The 20,389-nt window shown below is 42.4% G+C and overlaps 1 protein-coding gene across 3 annotated transcripts in view; it reads right to left on the minus strand.

Moving 5' to 3' along the window:
• Positions 1–20,389, minus strand: part of LOC126325508 (uncharacterized) — a 69,935-nt gene that overhangs the window by 39,011 nt on the left and 10,535 nt on the right. The window lies entirely within an intron of this gene.

Below are 20,389 nucleotides of genomic sequence, written 5' to 3' on the forward strand. Positions count from 1 at the left end.
ACAAGAAGCGCTCTTCCCGTGACCTGAACATGGTGCTTACAAATGTATGTATTGCCGATACTTGCCTATCCATCACTACTGATGCAAGTGAAACCCCCATTGGAGTTGTGTTACAGCAGCATGTCAGTGATCTCCCTCAGCCTCTGTGTTTCTTCTCGAAAAAAGTTTCAGCCTCTTAGTGTAAATGGTCCGCCTTCTACAGGGAGCTCCTGGCCATTTACAAGGCTATACATTATTTCTGAGAGGACATCGAAGGATGAAAAGTCACTGTGTTCACATACCACCAACCGCTGGCTAATGCCCTTTACAACCCCTCGTCTGACATACCCTGTCGCCGCTTTTGCCTTTGGACTTTTATGTCCATATCCAACTGGAATCCATTAGATTAAAGGGGCCGACAATGTCGTGACAGACTACATGTCACATGTGTATGCTATCTCTTTGGTGATCAACCTGAACGAACTCTTAAGACAACAGCCTCATCATTCTTCATCCCTGATCATACAAACCCATCAGAAACCCCCAATGACTTTGACATTTCCATTTCTCTTCATTGACTGAGAGTGAGATAAAATTGGCCTTGCTAGGCACACTTATAGTAGCATCCATATTTCCATTATTTTTCACTGACTGAGATTAAAGTTCAATTGACATTTACAGTCATTCACATTACAAGCCCTACATGTACACCACCATTCTACAGTCATACAGTATTGATCGTTAATTGCTATTACATCTCCTGTGAATTTTGATTCACTGGAGTCATTTTTAGGCTGCCATACTTCAGTTGGTAAAAAATGGAACCCATAGGCCTATAAGATGACTTTGTTGTCTGCCTGTTTGTCTGGTCTCTCTGTCCAACAGTTAAGAACCCTTTTGCTCAGGAACTGGTAGACATATCAATTTTAAATTTTGGTTACAGAATAAGGTCTATGGTTCCTTGGTGCTGTAAAAAATTTAAGCTTTGACATCAATGCAACCAAAAGACACAGCCCGTATGTCGCATATTTTGATACGAACTAACTCATCAAAACCTGCAGGGTACTTCCCGTTGATCTAGAATCATTAAATTTGGCAAGAAGCAAGGTTTTACAGTACAAGTATGGGAAATAATCCAAAAATTGTTAACTTGTAAATATATGTAATGTATATATTGTAATTATATAAAATTAAAAAATATTCGTTTTTTCATGTTATCCCACTGTTCGTCTGTTAAGGCCATTTTTTTCTCAGGAATGGGTGGACGTTTCAGGCTGAAATTTATGTCACTTAGGGAGGCAGTGTAGAAAAATTATGCTTCTATGGCAATGCAGTCAAAAAGATGTGGCCATTTATGTCAGATACTTGAATGTCTTGTCAGTACTTACATTGATAATGGGCAAGAATGATACAAATTCTTCATTCCTGGACTCTCACTTACCCAGATTTTTTGCAGTTTTGACAAAAACCTCTATTCAAAAGAGCATCAGTGTCCAAAGTAGATACTGGTAAGCCTTTTTATTTACTAACCATTTCATGCTGTTTCTGCCCTGATGGGGCTTCTGCATTTAATGCAGCCATTGGGGAACTTACAATATGGCAAGTTTTTTGTTGAGTGGAGGATTGAGCCAGTAGAAAAAAAACAGAATCACACTGAACTAGCAGTCAGGAGGACCATCCAGATTTACATTTAGTATGATATCCTTAAATTTCTCCAGGTAACTACTGGATAGCTCCTCTGAAAAGAAAATAGCTTGTTTCCCTTACAGTTCTTTCCCGATATGAGGTTGTCTTGTCTATAATGACCTTATGATGAGTGCTAAGTTTTGATCTTTTCCCATCCTCCCTCCCCCCCCCCCCCCCCCAGAACTCCCTGGTGCTGTTCACGCCACTGACCATAATTGTGACAATGAATACTTTGGTTGTAATGTAAAAGGTATGAATATTCTCTTGGAGAGGATGGTGGGTTGGGGTGAGTCAAAAGCCACTTTATGACAGCAGAATCTCTTTATTAGTTTCCAAACAATGGAAAGTCCAGAATGGAATAACAACAATATTAAGAAATGGATAGATTGTTATAAAATACAGGAGCAGACAAGACAAGTTGCTGACAGACACAACAGAAAGGATGCTGTACATTTTAGCTGTTGGCCAAAATGCCTTCTTCTGAAGTAGAAACCACATCTGCATTCACAAAAACACAGCTCACACAAACATGACCATTGTTTCTGGTTGTCGCGGCTGGACTGTGTTGTATCTGCGCATGATGGGAGGAGCAATCTAATGGTAGGTGTAAGAAAACAGCATAGCACGAGAAGGAGGTAACAACAGGTAGTGCAGCTTGTGAAAGTGTGCAGAAATGTGGTAGGGACAGGGTAGGGCTGCTAGAAGCAGTTGGGAGCTTTGTGGAGGAGAGGGAGAGGAAAGAAGGGAAAGGGATGAAGGAAAAGGAGACATATTGGGTGGAAAACAACTAGTGGATGTATTGGTGGAATGGAAGGCTGTGTTATACTGGAGTGGGAGCAGGGAAGGGGATAGGAAACCATAGGTCAAGTACTGGCAAATGTTGAGGTATGGGGGCATACGGGAACATAAGGTATATTGCGCGGAGAGTCCCACCTGTACAATTTAGAAAAACTGATGTTGGTAGGAAGGATCCATATGGCGCAAGCTGTGAAGCAATTGTTGAATTGGGCAACATATTCAACAACTGAGTGGTAAAGCTTTCTCTTACCACAGTTTCTCACTGGCTATTCATGCGGACAGACAGTTTCTCAGTTTTTAGTTAGTTTATTACTTCTCAGTAGTTGATATTAGTAGCTCAAGTCCACATAAGATGGGTGCTAGTTGGTGGGCAAGGAACCCAGGGAAATAAGACAGTGAAGCATTGTCGTGAAGACACCAGTATCAACTGCACCAAGCTCAGCGTGATGTTGGACCAACCTTGCAATGTGAGCATTTCTCACTGCGTGGCCGAGCTGCATAAGTAGCAGGTGCGGCTCTCCTCCACCACCCCTCATCAAGCATCTGGCACTCGTGATCGCTCACTGCCTTGGTGGTAAGGAGGGCCTCAGTTTGACCTTCAGCCCATAAATATAAATACTGTGGTTGGACCCCCAGTTAGTCAGTCCTGGCAATATGCCTGTGAAATGTAACAGACCAGAATGGAAAGCAAATGGAACAGATCATTATTACAACTTTTAGTTCATTGAGGGCTAACCACCATCCAAATTCCAATACCGTTTTGAAGATGTAATGGCTGTATTTTGTGCTTTATCTTAGTACACCAATTATATCATATGCAACCTTTCCAAATTAGACAAAGAACAAGATAATCATAATGTCAGATACATAAAAAAATAGTTATCTCCAACTAGTGGATAATTATTGGGTACTAAAACATAAAACCCATAAAACTCAGTCTACTGCTAGGAACATCCGAAACTCTCGCTGTGGCGGTGTGGTTACAGTTGCCTGAGATTTCAGTCGTGTGTGTGTGTGTGTGTGTGTGTGTGTGTGTGTGTGTGTGTGTGTGTGTGTGTGTGTGTGTGTGTGGGTGTGGGTGTTGACAAAGACCTCAATGGCCAAAAGCTCTATTTATTTGTGACAGTGTTTTTGTTGTGCCTATATGTGACTCGGCATCTCCACTATATGATGAGTAGCAACTTTACTTTTTATAATATTGTTAAATTCTATCTTCCATTGTTTGAAATTCGCATATTTTATTTAATTAATGTATAATGAAAACACGTTATACCATAATGAAAACCTCTTGGGTTTCCATTTGGGTGGCAAGGTTAAAATACCACGTTGTTCTGAATATGTCATAGTCACCATGTTCTGGTGAAGTGTTGAGATATGCAGATGCTGTGATATTTGTGCTAGTGGAGTGTCCCCCTCCACCTGGGTACAAGCGGACGAGTACAGTCGACCTGGCGGATGGGGGAGGGAGCGAGACTGTGCTGGTGGGGGTAGCGAGTGCTCTGCTTGCATCTCTTTGAAGGAATTCTAGCCACATCTCACAAACTGGACAGTGCTGACCACGATCTCATCATATTGTTGAAAATGCTGAATTCCAAGCAGCACTTGGTTGGTATTCTTCATCTCTGTTGACCAGACTATCACGAATCTGTATTTCAGTGGGTGAAATTATGATGATGTCCCAACAGCTATTTGCTCAGCAAAGCACCTGTGTTCAGGAAGTCAAAGGTGTGGTTTTCGTTGAAATTATGTTCTGTTATTGCTGATTTTTCTGTCTTTCCCAGTTGCACATGCCTCATGTGAAACTTGCAGGATTTCAAAACACAGTGCTACTTTCGTCCAAAGTACTGTTGGACACTTCCATAGACAATGCAATATATGCCCAGTACATTCATTTTTAGTGTGTATTTTGTATAGCCAAGTCAATATTTGCCTTCAGCAGTGGTTGGATGGTGATTCTTATGTTGGTTTTTTGAGTAGCTCTGTTGTTCTGGCTGAGAGAGGTCCCAGGTCTGGAAGAAAAACAAGTATCTTGTCTTCTTCTTCCTCTTCCTGGTTTCCAGCATCTTGTGTCTTTGTCAAAGCCCTACCAATCTGTGCTTCACTGTAACCATTTTTGCAGAAAGCCTCTTTTAGGGGTTGTTCCTCCAGGAGGCTGTCTTTAACACAGATGACGTGTGCTCTATTTCCATTGCATGTCTACTATGCCCTTCGACCACAAAAGTATTGTCAACATAGTGGAAAAACATGCTTGGTTTCCTGGTTAATGGATTGAAGAGCCACCTCATCAAAGTCTTCCATGTAGAGGTTTGCAATCCAAGAAACAAGTGCTGATCCCAAGCCCACTCCACACATCTGTTCATAAAACTCTCCACTGCACTTTAACTGGGTGGTTTTCAGTGCATATTAAAAGAATTTAATTGTTTGCAGCTCGATATGTTGGTACAGCAGTACCAAGGCGTCTTGCAGAGGTACTTTCCTCAGTAATGACGTAACATCGAAACCCATGAGCAGGTCATCTCTTCATAATTGCGTATCCTTACGTATTTTCAGGAGATTGGCCAAGTTCTTAAGATGATGACTACAGTACCCTACATGTGGTTTCAAAAGTGGCACCAGATATTTTATCAACCCATAATGGTGTTGAGTATCTGCCGCAGAGGCATTATTTCCTTTTGGATTTTTGGCAGTCTGCACAGGAATAGTGTCCATGGCAGCCTTTGAACTTCCTGTAGGCTGCGTCTTGTAACAGTGGGCCAATTTTATGATAGTAATCTTGGTGCATATTAGCATCATTGCATTCCATTCGTCTGTTGAAAGAAGCATGTAGTCAGCATCATCTCTGTGATCAGATAGCCTGCTGTTATCATCACATTTAGTTTCAAAAGTCAAGAGCCTGCAGCTTTCCAGCAAATCTCCTCTGCTGCTTCCTTTGGCAGTTCTCAGAATGCTTCATCCACACTATTAATAATGTCCAGTTTCAAAGTTCAGTACTTTCTTGAGCTATGGGCACCTGTGTACTGTCCTGCCATTACGTGGGGAAGGGGTGAGGTTGCAGTGGTGGGGGTTGCCGGCATTCCATTTGCATTTTTCTGTGGGTATTCCATTTGCATGTGCAAGCTGGATGGCACCGATCACACTTTCGACATATTGATACAAATGCCAGATTCCTTGCCACACTTAGCTGACATCCTAATTCTCTGTTGAAAACATTTTTGTAATCCTGCATTTCAGGGGATTACTTAAATACAATTCCCAATAGCTGGTTGCTTGGCAAAGCACATTGGTGTTCTGATTGTCAAAGGTATGGTTTTCCTTAAGGCTATGCTGTGTTATCACGGATTTTTTTTTCCATCCCAGTTGAACATGCCTGAAGTGTTTTGGCAGTGTTTCAAAATACACTGCTGCACTTATCCATTGTACTGTTGGCCACATCAACAGGCAATGCTGTATATTCCAAGTATGTAGATTTGTAGATAGTATTTCACAGATCCAAGCCATTCCACCTTCAGCAGTGGTCAGAAGAAATTTCTTATGTCACGTTTTCTTGTTTGAAGTGGTCTCAGGTAGAGAAGGCAAATCAGCGCCCTATGTACCTGGATGATCAGCATTGTCTGCCGTTATGCTGGATGTGGTAGCTCAATGCATGCAGGCACAGGTCTGTGTGTGTCTTCTTCCTATACACTGAATGGCCTAGCAAACCATCTGCCTTCTTCCTTCCAGGAATGGGAGACAAACATTCTCCACTATTTTCACAGTGAAAGCAATTTGCCAGAAAATGATGGGTATGATACTCACTGAAACACTGGTATTTTAACTCTGCCACCTGACTGGAACCTAAAGAGCTTTTTCAACAACAGCCAGGCAAGCCTGCATACACATGTACTGCACCTGAATAGGGAAGAGATGTTCTGCAGCATCAAACAACTGGCAAAATAATGTACCAGGACAAAAATTTTAAGATGAAAACATCCTATGACGGTTTACGTACCTACGACACCCAGTGAAATCAAAGATGACCGACCACATTTTATGATGAGCAGGCATGGCCATAGTTAGGGAGCACATTCAGTTTACTTGGGAAGAGCTGAACAAGAACTTCTGTACTCTCCTCCCATGCCACCTGCATATGGCATAGGCACTACCAAAATATATTTGAGAATGGGCACATTACATCTTTTACATCAACAGCTGGGTCATAAATGATGTGTTGCCGCAAAATAGCTTGGCACATCTGAGACTGTTCGGAGCTCAGACAGCCAACAAGGAGGCAAATAACACTAGAGCTATTGTAAATCTGGCGGATAAAGTAATGAATTCAGCTACAATTCAGACATCAAGAAATGACTGAACTTCACACATGTCCTGAGGACCATAGCAAAACTAGACAAGCAGCATTGAGGAAGCAATACGAGGCCTACCACAGGAAGAAGCAGAGGAGATCTACCAGGAAATCTGCAGGATTATTGACAAGTCCCAGCTTCCAAAAACATAGATTACGGTAGCTAACATGAGGCTATCCAATCACTTAAAGCTAACGCTGACATATGGTTTTTCCAGCAGATAAAGGGAATGCAATGTTGCTGATAAGCACAAATGATTACTATTGTAAAATTGGCTCATTGCTACAGGACCAGGCCTACAGGAACCTCAAGAATAATCTAACCTCAATGATGACCAGGTGAATTGTGGCTCTGCTGAAGAACTCAGAATTGCCAGAGGCAGTGAAGGAGAGGCTGTATACATCCACACTCCGTAAGCCACCCGGCAGTGTGTGGCGGAGGGCACCCTGAGTACCTCTATTGGTTCTCCCTCCTATTCCAGTCTCGCACTGCTCGCGGAAAGAAGGACTGTCGGTATGCCTCCATGTGGGCTCTAATCTCTCTGATTTCATCCTCATGGTCTCTTCGCGAGATATACATAGGAGGGAGCAATATACTGCTTGACTCTTTGGTGAAGGTATGTTCTCGAAACTTTAACAAAAGCCCGTACCGAGCTACTGAGCGTCTCTCCTGCAGAGTTTTCCACTGGAGTTTATCTATCATCTCTGTAATGCTTTCGCGATAACTAAATGATCCTGTAACAAAGTGCACTGCTCTCCGTTGGAACTTCTCTATCTCTTCTATCAACCCTATCTGGTACGGATCCCACACTGTTGAGCAGTATTCAAGCAGTGGGCGAACAAGCGTACTGTAACCTACTTCCTTTGTTTTCGGATTGCATTTCCTTAGGATTCTTCCAATGAATCTCAGTCTGGCATCTGCTTTACCGACGATCAACTTAATATGATCATTCCATTTTAAATCACTCCGAATGCGTACTCCCATATAATTTATGGAATTACCTGCTTCCAGTTGCTGACCTGCTATTTTGTAGCTAAATGATAAGGGATCTATCTTTCTATGTATTCGCAGCACATTACACTTGTCTACATTGAGATTCAATTGCCATTCCCTGCACCATGCGTCAATTCGCTGCAGATCCTCTTGCATTTCAGTACAATTTTTCATTGTTGCAACCTCACGATACACCACAGCATCATCTGCAAAAAACCTCAGTGAACTTCCGATGTCATCCACCAGGTCATTTGCGTATATTGTGAATAGCAACGGTCCCATGACACTCCCCTGCGGCTCACCTGAAATCACTGTTACTTCAGAAGACTTCTCTCCATTGAGAATGACATGCTGCATTCTGTTATCTAGGAACCCCTCAATCCAATCACACAATTGGTCTGATAGTCCGTATGCTCTTACTTTGTTCATTAAACGACTGTGGGGAACTGTGTCAAACGCCTTGCGGAAGTCAAGAAACACGGCATCTACCTGTGAACCCGTGTCTATGGCCCTCTGAGTCTCGTGGACAAATAGCGCGAGCTGGGTTTCACACGACCGTCTCTTTCGAAACCCATGCTGATTCCTACGGAGTAGGTTTCTAGTCTCCAGAAAAGTCATTACACTCGAACATAATACGTGTTCCAAAATTCTACAACTGACGGACGTTAGAGATATAGGTCTATAGTTCTGCACATCTGTTTGACGTCCCTTCTTGAAAACGGGAATGACTAGTGCCCTTTTCCAATCCTTTGATATGCTTCGCTCTTCTAGAGACCTACGGTACACCGCTGCAAAAAGGGGGGCAAGTTCCTTCGCGTACTCTGTGTAAAATCGAACTGGTATCCCATCAGGTCCAGCGGCCTTTCCTCTTTTGAGCGACTTTAATTGTTTCTCTATCCCTCTGTCGTCTATTTCGGTATCTACCATTTTGTCATCTGTGCGACAATCTAGAGAAGGAACTACAGTGCAGTCTTCCTCTGTGAAACAGCTTTGGAAGAAGACATTTAGTATTTCGGCCTTTAGTCTGTCATCCTCTGTTTCAGTACCATTTTGGTCACAGAGTGTCTGGACATTTTGTTTTGATCCACCTACTGCTTTGACATACGACCAAAATTTCTTAGGATTTTCTGCCAAGTCAGTACATAGAACCTTACTGTCGAATTCATTGAATGCCTCTCGCATAGCCCTCCTCACACTACATTTCGCTTCACGTAATTTTTGTTTGTCTGCAAGGCTTTGGCTATGTTTATGTTTGCTGTGAAGTACCCTTTGCTTCCGCAGCAGTTTTCTAACTCGGTTGTTGCACCACAGTGGCTCTTTTCCATCTCTTACGATCTTGCTTGGCACATACTCATCTAACGCATATTGTATGATGGTTTTGAACTTTGTCCACTGATCCTCAACACTATCTTTACTTGAGACAAAACTTTTGTGTTGAGCCATCAAGTACTCTGAAATCTGCTTTTTGTCACTTTTGCTAAACAGAAAAATCTTCCTACCTTTTTTAATATTTCTATTTACAGCTGAAATCATCGATGCAATAACCGTTTTATGAATGCTGATTCCCTGTTCTGCATTAACTGATTAAAATAGTTCGGGTCTGTTTGTCACCAGAAGGTCTAATATGTTATCGCCACGAGTCGGTTCTCTGTTTAACTGCTCAAGGTAGTTTTCAGATAAAGCACTTAAAAAAATTTCACTGGATTCTTTTTCCCTGCCACCTGTTATGAACGTTTGAGTCTCCCAGTCTATATTCGGCACATTAAAATCTCCACCCAGAACTATAACATGGTGGAGAAATCTACTCGAAATATATGCCAAATTATTCTTCAGGTGCTTAGTCACAACAGCTGCTGAGCCCGGGGGCCTATAGAGACATCCAATTACCATGTCTGAGCCTGCTTTAACTGTGACCTTCACCCAAATCATTTCACGATTCTGATCTCCGTCAATTTCCTTCGATACTATTGCACTTCTTATTGCTATGAACACGCCTCCCCCTTCACTGTCCAGCCTATCTCTGTGGTATACATTCCAATCTGAGTTTAGGATTTCATTACTGTTTACGTCTGGTTTCAGCCAACTTTCTGTCCCTAGTACTATATGGGCGTTGTGACTGTTTATTAATGAGAGCAGTTCTGGGACCTTTCTATAGACGCTCCTCCAGTTTACTATTAGCACATTAATATTGTCATTCCCTGTTGCATTTTGCCTACTCCTACCTTGCCGCGTCTCAGGAGGCGTCTTGTCGGGCCTAAGGAGGGAATTCTCTGACCTAAAAAACCCCCATGTGCACTCCACACGTACTCCGCTACCCTTGTAGCCGCTTCCGGCGTGTAGTGCACGCCTGACGTATTCAGGGGGACCCTACATTTCTCTACCCGATAGCGGAGGTCGAGAAATTTGCACCCCAGCTCTCCGCAGAATCGTCTGAGCCTCTGGTTTAAGCCTTCCACTCGGCTCCAAACCAGAGGACCACGATCGGTTCTGGGAACGATACTACAAATAGTTAGCTCTGATTCCACCCCGCGAGCGAGGCTTTCCGCCTTCACCAATTCTGCCAACCACCTGTACGACCTGAGGATGACCTCTGAACCCAGATGGCAGGAGTCATTGGTGCCGACGTGAGCAACAATTTGCAGTCAGGTGCACCCAGTGCCTTCTATCGCCGCCGGTAGGGCCTCCTCCACATCTCGGATGAGACCCCCCCCCCCCCCCCCCCTCGGCAAGCAGACAGAGTGAACACTGGCCTTCTTCCCCGACCTTTCCGCTATTTCCCTAAGGGGCCCCATCACCCACCTAACGTTGGAGCTCCCAATAACTAATAAACCCCTCCCCCCGTGTGCCTGCTCGGATCTTGCTGAAGGAGCAGCCACATGTCCACTCACAGGCAGAGCGGGCGATGCCACACGGCCAGCCTCCACATTTACCCTCCGCCTCGTGCGCCACGAACGCCGCTGAACCCGCCACTCCCCTTGGGGAGAGGGTGGCCCAACCGCGCCCAGTACCCACGAAGATGTCTCGACAGCAGGGACAGTGGGTGAAGCATGTAACACCTGGGGTGTACCTTGCAACGCACCAGATTCCCCACTGCCACTACACTCCGAGGCAGCAGTCTGAAGACGGCTGACCGGGGCCATCAACACGCTCAGCAGTTCGCGAAGAGTGGTCAGCTCCTCCTGCGTCCGTACACAGCAGTCACACATCCTATCCATCCTAAGGAATCAATTTACTGAAGAGACTTAATCAACTTTTAACTAGACTGCTAATTCACTAAAGGCGGCTGATTATTGACTAAACTGTAATTGCTAGCCACTTCTTGTAGAAAACATTGAAAATAGCACTACCTGTCTCTGGACTGTATTTGAAACAAACACCAGCACTACTGTCACTAGCACTATGGCTGACTAAAGGGACTCCCTCTGTATTCAAAACAAACACAACATCTATGGAACACTATTAATAGCACTCAACAATTAAAGCTTCCTAAAAGCAAAAACACACGGAAGAAGAAGTGTCAAGTAAGAAAAATACAGTTAATACTTAAATTAAGGTAGCTCGCTGCTGGGCGCCATGGACACCATGGTTGTACAGACTGATTAACATTCACAAGGAAAGGGTACCTCCGCAGCTGACACTCGACATCAACAATTCACACAATTATGGATTGATAAAATACCTGACAACACTTCTGAAACCCCTTGTACGACACTGCAGTCATCACGTAAAAACCTCTACCGATTCTGTGAAAATTCTTAAGGCTGTGTGGTTACAAAGAGACAACACTCTTGTGATTTCAACATTACATCGCTATTGAGGAAAGTACCTCTCTTCGGTGCTGTTCTCTCATTTTGAGCCACAAATAGTTAAATTCTTTGAACATGCACTGACGACCACCTACCTCAAGTGCAATGGAGAGTTCTATGAACTAATGTGTGGAGTGGGCATGGAATCTCCACTTGCGCCAGGGATTATAAGCCTCTAAATGTAACACTTTGAGGAGGTTGCTCTTCAAATCATTCATCAGAAAACCAAGCATTTCTTCTGCTATGTTGACAATACTTTTGTGGTTGGAGAGCACAGCAGACAGGCAATAGATGAGTTTCTGGATCACCTGGTCACACACTCGTCATGTTGTTTTTGGACCATGTTAACAGCATTTATCACAACATTGCTTTCACTATGAAAATATAGGAGAATGGTTATCTCCCTTTTCTGGAAATAATAATAAGGAAGTAGGTAGATGGTATGTTAGGCAATTCAGTGTATAGGAAGAATACATATACAGAATTGTACCTGCATGTAATGAGCTACCACCATCTAGTGCAAAGGCAGACAGTGCTGGCCACACTGGTACATAGAGCGCACGTCATATGCAGTAAAAAAAAAAGTGTCCTGGAGGAACAACAACACCTGAAGGAAGTATTATGCAAACTGAAGCACAGATTAGTAGGGCATTCAGAAGAGGTAAGATGCTGAAAACTGAGGAAGAAGACAAGAAACTCGCTTTCCTTCCATACCTGAGAAGCCTCCCTGGTAGAATTGCAGTGTTGCTCAAAAAATCCAATAAAAGAACGATATTTCAACCAATGCTGAAGACAAAAGATTGACTTGGCGATGTGAAGGACCCATTAAAAATGAACATATACATATACTGCATTCCCTGTGAAAGTGGCCAACAGTACTTTGGGCAAATGGAGCACTGAATTTTGAAACATTGCATCAAGAAGCTTTGCTTAGCAATCAGCCCAGGATGAAATCATAAAGGCATTCACTGAAATAGGGATTCACAACAATCTTGTCAACAGAGGTGAAGAATACAAACTACATGCGGCTTGGAATTCGGCATTATCAACAGTACGACTAGAGCATGGGCAGCAGCATTCAATTTGCAAGAAATGGTTGGAATGCCTACAAAGAGATGCAAACAAACAGCACCCTCTGCCCCAATCACACAGCTTTGCATTTCAACCCCCCCCCCCCCCCCCCCAAAAAAAAAAAATCAATCCTGCATCTGCCAAACAGTCAATATACAGCTGCCTGTACACAAGCAAAGGGGGACACTCCACTGGAACACTAGTAAAAATATCACAACATCAACATATCTCAGCACTTTGCCAGAAGGATTGAAACACAAGACGTTTTCACTATGGCATTACATGTTTTCATTATATGTTAATATGAATGAATGTGAGAATTTCACATGTTCCTAGCAACAGAGTTTTTTTCGGTTTGGTATGTTGGTACTCAGTAAATATTTACATATCACATTATCCACTAGGTGGACATTACAATTCTGTTTATATATCAGACATTATGATTATCTTATTCTTTGTATAATTTGAAATGGTTGCATATGATATAATTAGCATACACAAAATACATCTATTAACCTTTAGAATGGTATTGGAATTTGGGTGGTGGTTAGCCATCAGTCAAAGAAAAGGTGTGATAATGATCTGTTCAGTTTGCTTTCCATTCTGGTCTGTTACATTTCACTCTCGTATTGTCAGGACTGCCTAACAGGGTGCCTAACCACAATAATTATGGGCCAAGGTCAAACTGAGGCTCTCCTTGCCACCAGTCACTGGGCATTTGCCAGTGCCAGATCCTGGATGGAAGGTGACAGTCTGAGTATTTTTTGTGCTTGTGTCAGTCAGCATAGCTGGGACAGGCAACCAGCACATCCTGTACTCATAAAGCCATACCAATCTGCCACTTTTGTTCCTGATGCAGTTCAGCCATCCAGCCAGAAATGTATATCTTTCAAGGTTGGCCCACCATCACACAGAGCTGGGCATAGATAATACTGTCATCTTCACGACAATGCTTCACTGCCTACGTCTGTACATTCCATGTCGACCAACTAGCACACATGTGATGGGGGGCATGAGCTACTAATATCGACTTCTGAAAAGTAATAAACCAACTAAAAACTAACAAGTTCTCTGTCCGCATTAATAGCCACTGACAAACTAAGGCAACAGAAAGCTTGAACACTCAGTTGCTGAATATATTGCCAACACAGAGTGCTTCATTTCAACGACTACTTCACAGGTTGCACCACATGGATCCTTCATACCAATACCAGCTTTCCTAAATTGCACAGTTTATAAGTGTCCCTGCAATATATCCTACATTTCCATAGCCTCCTGACCTCAACCTTTGCTAGTCCCTGTCCTCCAGTTACCTATCCGCTTCCCTACTTCCATACCAGCGTAACACAGCCTTCCATTCCCCCAATGCAGTCACTAGTCCTCCCCCCCCCCCCCCCCCCCCAAATATCTCTCCTTTTCCTTCCAATCTTTCCCTTCATTTCTCTCATCCCCAAAGCTTCCAACTGCTTCTACCAACCCTACCCTACCCCGTCCCCATCACATCTCTGCACACTTCTACAAGCTGCACTACACATTCTCTGATCCTACCCTGCTATTACCTACCTTCCCCACCCCATGCCTCCTCCTTACACCTGGCACTGGTTTGCTTCTCCCATCATGTGCAATTACAACCAGGTCCAGCTGTGACGGCTAGAAACAGAGATAATGCATGTATAAGTTGTGCTTGTGTGAACAAGAAGAAAGCATTTTGGCTGACAGCTAAATTGAACAGCAGTCTTTTTGTTGTGTAACTTGTCTCATCAACTCCTGTACATGGTAATAAATACATCTTGCTGCCATTGAGTAGCTTTTGATTCATCCCAATCCACCATCCTCTACCAGAGAAGATCCAGACCCTTAACATTACAATCATGCGGGAATTGGAAGAGTGTCAGCTCATCATACTCAAGGTTCCGTGTTCGAAATGCACTAATTGCGATTTTCTTTTAAAAGTTTATGCATGGAATTGTTATAGGGAAGAACATTTTTCTGACATGTAAAAGGATGTTTTGGAGTTTATTGCAATGTTCTTTTGGCAATCTGCTTTTGCTTCATTAGTTGAAAGTAGCAGGTCTATATATACATTTCTATACATAACATCGCACCTATCAGCACAAATGTACTCTGTAGGTTTGCTACTTTCAACTAACGAAGCAAAAGCAGACTGTCAAAAGAACATTACTACAAACTCTGGTGTGTCCTTTTACATGTCAGAAAAATGTTCTCCCAAATAACAATTTCCCGCATAAAATGTAAAACCAAATCACCATCAGGGCACTTTGAACTCGGGACCGTTAATACAATGATCTGACACTCTACTAACTCCCTTACCAGGGCTCTTCACTATCATGGCTTAGGGATACGCTTTTCCTATACACCATAGTTTTGGTGTTACTTTTAATTACCGTTCACATATCTTCTACTGGACGACAGAATGAACTAAATCGGTGTCTTGGTTGATACTCTATCGATACACATTTGGTACCAATCTGAGTGTCTGATATCTGGAGGGTTGGTGTCAATAGTGCATTGGGCAGTCAACTCTGCTCTTGGCCACAGTTGATGCAGTGGGCATTCATTCATGTGTTTATTTCTTTATACATGTCCACATGAAATTACATGCAGCTTCAAACAAGCAACAATGAGCTTTTAGTAACAGAAGTAGGCATTAATGGGCATACACTGGATGAAGCACAGCATGTAAAATTCCTTATAGTCCAGATAGATAACAGGTTAAAGTGGAATCAACATGTGGATAAATTCGCCAAGAAGTTTAGTTCAACACATTAGGCCTTACAGGCATCTCCCACTGGGTTGACCTAAAGACAAGAGTGTTGGGATATTATGAATATTTTCACTCCATGGGGCATCAAACCTAAACATGTTCGTTCAATAGAAATGAGCAGTAAGAATATTGTCCAAAGAAGACACTCGTACATTTTGCAGAAAATTGTTTAAGGGTCTTGAGATTCTAATACTCACTTCACAATACATTTACTACTTGACGATTTTTATAGCTGATAATATAAATCAGTTGTAAATGAACTGTTGTATAAACAGTCACAATACAAGACATAAAATAATTTTCTAATAAAGATCGACTCCTCAACCAGGATTCAGAATGGAGATACGTTCTCTACTTGTAAGACATTCAATAAGGTAATGTTAATATAAAGCAAAAAATTGGGAATCCCTAATAGTTTCTAAAGAAAATTAAAACACATGCCTCTGTAGCCACACTTTCTACAAACTGTCTGGATAAGGTTCAGTGACTTAAAGGTTCTGTAGCCCACATGACAAGTTTCAATGTTTGCCATAAAGCTGTACAAACAATAACATACTATAAATAGGACTAGATACTGATAGAGGTAAAAATATTTTCTTTGAAAAATACCACTATAATCAAGTAGATATTATGCAACTATTGGCAAATAAACAGTAGCTATAGAGTAGAGCTAAGGTGGCAGAAAGTTTTTTTTTTACAAAGTGTATCAGCTTTCTTTCTAATTTGCAATTAAACTACATGGCTTAAATGTGAATAGTGCTCAAAAATATAGTGATAGTTTATTGCAAATATACAGTATACAGCATAAGTTTCTACAAGACTTTGCCTTATATTAACATATTTTTTAACTCGTACCATATTCCTAAGGATTCTCCTCCTTGATGGGATCTATAGAACATGAAAAAATTGATTTCAATTTAACTTTGTTTGTCCTCATATGTCAAACTTCATAAAACTGCATTTAAAATAGTTGGAAAATCAGTAAAAGACATGGCAGATGACAATCAGTTCTGAATCACTGGAATAAGAGGAAGACAGTAAGGTCAGTCATGAAACATGAACTGGGTATTACACTGAGGTGACAAAGTCATGGAACAGTGATATCCACTTTTGCAGATGGCAGTAGTACTGTGTACACAAGGTATAAACGGGCAGTGCATTGGCGGAGCTGTTGTTTGTACTCCGGTGATTCATGTGAAAAGGTTTCCAATGTGATTACGACTGCACGAAGAAGAGACTTTTAATGTGGAATCGTGGATGGAGTTAGATGCAAGAGAAATTCTACGTCGGTAATACTTATGGAATTCAGTTTTCCGAGATATTCTTTGTCAACAACATCAAATTTCAGGCATTACCTCTTACTATGGACAATGCAGTGGTTGACGGTCTTCACTTACGGCCAAGAGCAGCAGCATTTACATGGAATTGTCACTGCTAACAGACAAGCAACACTGCATGAAACAACCACAAGAATTAATGTGGGATGTACGGCGAACACACCCATTATGACAGTGCAGCAAAATTTGCCATTAATGGGGTATGGCAGCAGACGACCAACACACATCTTTCCTAACAGCACAAAATTGCCTGCAGTGCATCTCCTGGGCTTGTAACCATGCTGGTTGATCCCTAGATGACTGAAAACCATGGTCAAGTCAGATCAGATGAGTTCCAATTTCAGTAGGTAAGAGCTGACGGTAGGGTTCGAGTTTGGTGCAGACACCATGAAGCCATGGACCCAAGTTGTCAACAAAGCCCTGTGCATGCTGGTGGCAGCTCCGCAAAGGTGCGAGTTGTGTTTATATGGAATGGACGGGGTCCTCTGGTCCAACTGAAGCAATCATTGAATGGAATTTGGTTATGTTTGGCTACTTGGTGACCATTTGCAGCCATTCATGGACTTCATGTTCCCAAACAATGATGGATTTTTTACGGATGACAATATACCATGTTGCTGGGCCACAACTGTTCGTGACTGGTTTGAAGAACATTCTGGACAATTTGAGCAAATTGTTTGCCCACCCAGATCGCCCAATATTAATCCCATCAAACACTTATGGGACAAAATGTTGCATTGGCAGTACTTTTGCAATTATGGACAGCCACAGAGGTTGCAAGTCTCAATATTTCTGCAGGAGACTTCCAACACCTTACTGAGTTCAAATAACATTGAGTAGCTGCATTATGTTGGGTGAAAGGAGGTCCAACATGGTATTAGGAAGTATCTCAGGAGTTTAGTCACCTCAGTGTATGTCTAGCAGACAGAAATACTCAACCCTCCTTCAGAAGCAGCTGTAAATGTTTACCTACAGACTAAAATACATCTCTCTCTTTCGCTGAGAAAGAAAGCAAACTTTTCAGCAAATCTGAAAGAATTGCACCACACGGTCAAAGCAATCGAAGTACTCAAAGTAGTTTTGAATGTGACTGCAGAATCTTTACCTACAGAAGAAACCTCTCTCCTCTGAAGGAAGATTCTTTCCACATACTGTAAAGTACATGAAAATGAAGGTGTTGTCCAAGAAGGGCTTACAGGAATTTGTGAGGAATGAAAATACGTCATGCTTTACCAGTCTCTTCAAAACTTGTTGGTAAATTACTAACAAGCAAATATTAAATACAATGTCAAGATATCAGTTTCATTTCTGGAAAGATAACAGTACATTCTACAATATCAATGAATATTCTCTTTGGAGAAATTCTGAAAAATCACAAGCACCTAGAAATCCAAAACATTTGATTACGTACTCCATTACGTAACAAAAAAGGTAAAACAATCGAGAACCCAGAGATTGGTTTCACCACCACAGTGCTTTACTAGACAAGGAGCTATTGAAGGTAGTTTGCTATTGCTTTCTCTGAAGTTGCACTGCCTCCCCCAGCCAATTATAGGGGAAATAAAACTTAACACAAATCCCAAACCAAGGTGCAATTTGAGTTTTTGGAAATAATGAACACTGCAACAAAGGACAAAAAGAAATTCTAGGACTGGCTGAGGATAAGGCCTCTGAGCAAGTATTATATAAACTGGAAAATAAGGAAATTGATATCCTACCTTTTAATCATTTAGATTACATTTAGTATATGGAAAAGAAAGCACAGCTGTAAAGGCAAATGAAGGAAATTATTTCTGTTATGAACCAGCCTGTTCTTAATCATCTGACTCTCAATACAAATTGACCAAATTCCCTACAAGTCAGTTTAAACCCATAACACATCTTAATGGGTAATACTGTATTAACAAGTGCTTCAACACACTGTTTTAATTCCAAACCACCACTTCATACATTCCTGACACACTGAAGAGTTTTTTGTCATATGTCAACTAAATGTTTTTGAAACATAGACTACCAGTCTACATTTTACCATTGCAACTGTCGAAGGACCATTTGGCTTATGATCTTTCAAAGGTGCAATTTGTTTAATTTTCTAATATCTGCAGAGCTTTGCTTTGCTAGCTTTCGGAATGAAATTCCTTTCTCAAGCTGTAGGAGAATGAGAAAAACACACATTATTGGGTGAGGGAACAGCGAGTTACCTTAGGTTTAAGCCAGAGAGATTATGGTAGCGAAGGATAAGCTGTAAGTAGAGCTCGTAGCTGCACAGCTCAGAAAACCTGGTGGTGGTGAGAAGGATCCAGATGGCACAGATTGTGAAATAGCACTGAAATCTAACAGTTTCACAGTGGCCATTCATTCTGGTTGACAGCTGTTTGGTTGTCATAGCAATGTAAAATGCTGTGCAGTGGATGCAGCAGATCTGGTATATTGGATTGGACTGATCTGGGGGAAGACGCCAAACAGCAAGGTCATCGTTCTTATTGGATTATGGAAGGATGGAGAAGGAAGTTGGCCATGTCCCGTCAAAGGAACCATCCCGGCATTTGCCTGAAGCGATTTAGGGAAATCACAGACAACCTAAATCAGGATGGCTGGACGCGGGACTGAACTGTCGTCCTCCCGAATGCAAGTCCAATGTACTAATAACTGCGCCACCTTGCTCGGTATCTGGTATATAACATGGCTGCTTTCACAGATGGCCCGGCCTCTGATGGGGTAGGATAAGGCTGTGACACCCAATCCCTGTGGCAAGGGATTGGGTGATGGGAGTGGCATAGGGATGGACCAAGATGACATGGAGGTTAGGTGAGGGGCGGAACACCACTTTTGGAGGGGATGGCAGTATCCTGGGTAGAATGTCCCTCATTTCAGAGCATGATTATAGATAATCAAAGCTCTGACAAAGGACATGACTCAGTTGCTCCATTCCTGGGCGGTACTGGGTGACAATGGGGCACTTCTTTGTGGGTGGTTCTTGGAATGGATCTGAGGATCAGGAGAGAGGGAGAGGGAGAGAGAGGGAGAGGGAGAGGGAGAGGAGGGGAGAGAGAGAGAGAGAGAGAGAGAGAGAGAGAGAGAGAGAGAGAGAAGATATGGCACAGGAGATATGTTTTAAATTAGGTCTGGTGCCTGTCTGCGAAGGCCTTTGAGAGGCTTACAAGCGTACTGGGCAAGAATGTTCTCATCACTATAGATGTGTGTGCCACAGGTGGCCAGACTGTATGGGAGGGATTTTTTGGTATGGAAGGAGTGACAGCTGTCAAATTGTGGGTACTGTTGGTGATTGGTGGGTTTGATGGGGACTAAGGTGTGGATGTAGCCATATGCAAGGAGGAGACTAACATCTAGGGAGGTGGCATGATGGTTAGAGAAGGACCAGGTGAGGTGGGTGGGAGAAAGCTAGGTAAGAAAAAAATGTACGATCCATGCGAGAAAATGACACCAAGCTAGCAGCACAATCCCACAATGAGGCAGTTGTTCATGAGATAATGAGTAATCAACTAAGTGGTTGGCTGACTTCTGATGCAACTGTGCTGTTTAATACTTTGAGGGGGGTCATTACTGTGTGATAACAACTATCCATGGCAATAG

Source organism: Schistocerca gregaria, chromosome 2 (genome assembly GCF_023897955.1).
Source record: "Schistocerca gregaria isolate iqSchGreg1 chromosome 2, iqSchGreg1.2, whole genome shotgun sequence".
In the NCBI taxonomy this organism is placed as follows: Eukaryota; Metazoa; Arthropoda; class Insecta; order Orthoptera; family Acrididae; genus Schistocerca; species Schistocerca gregaria.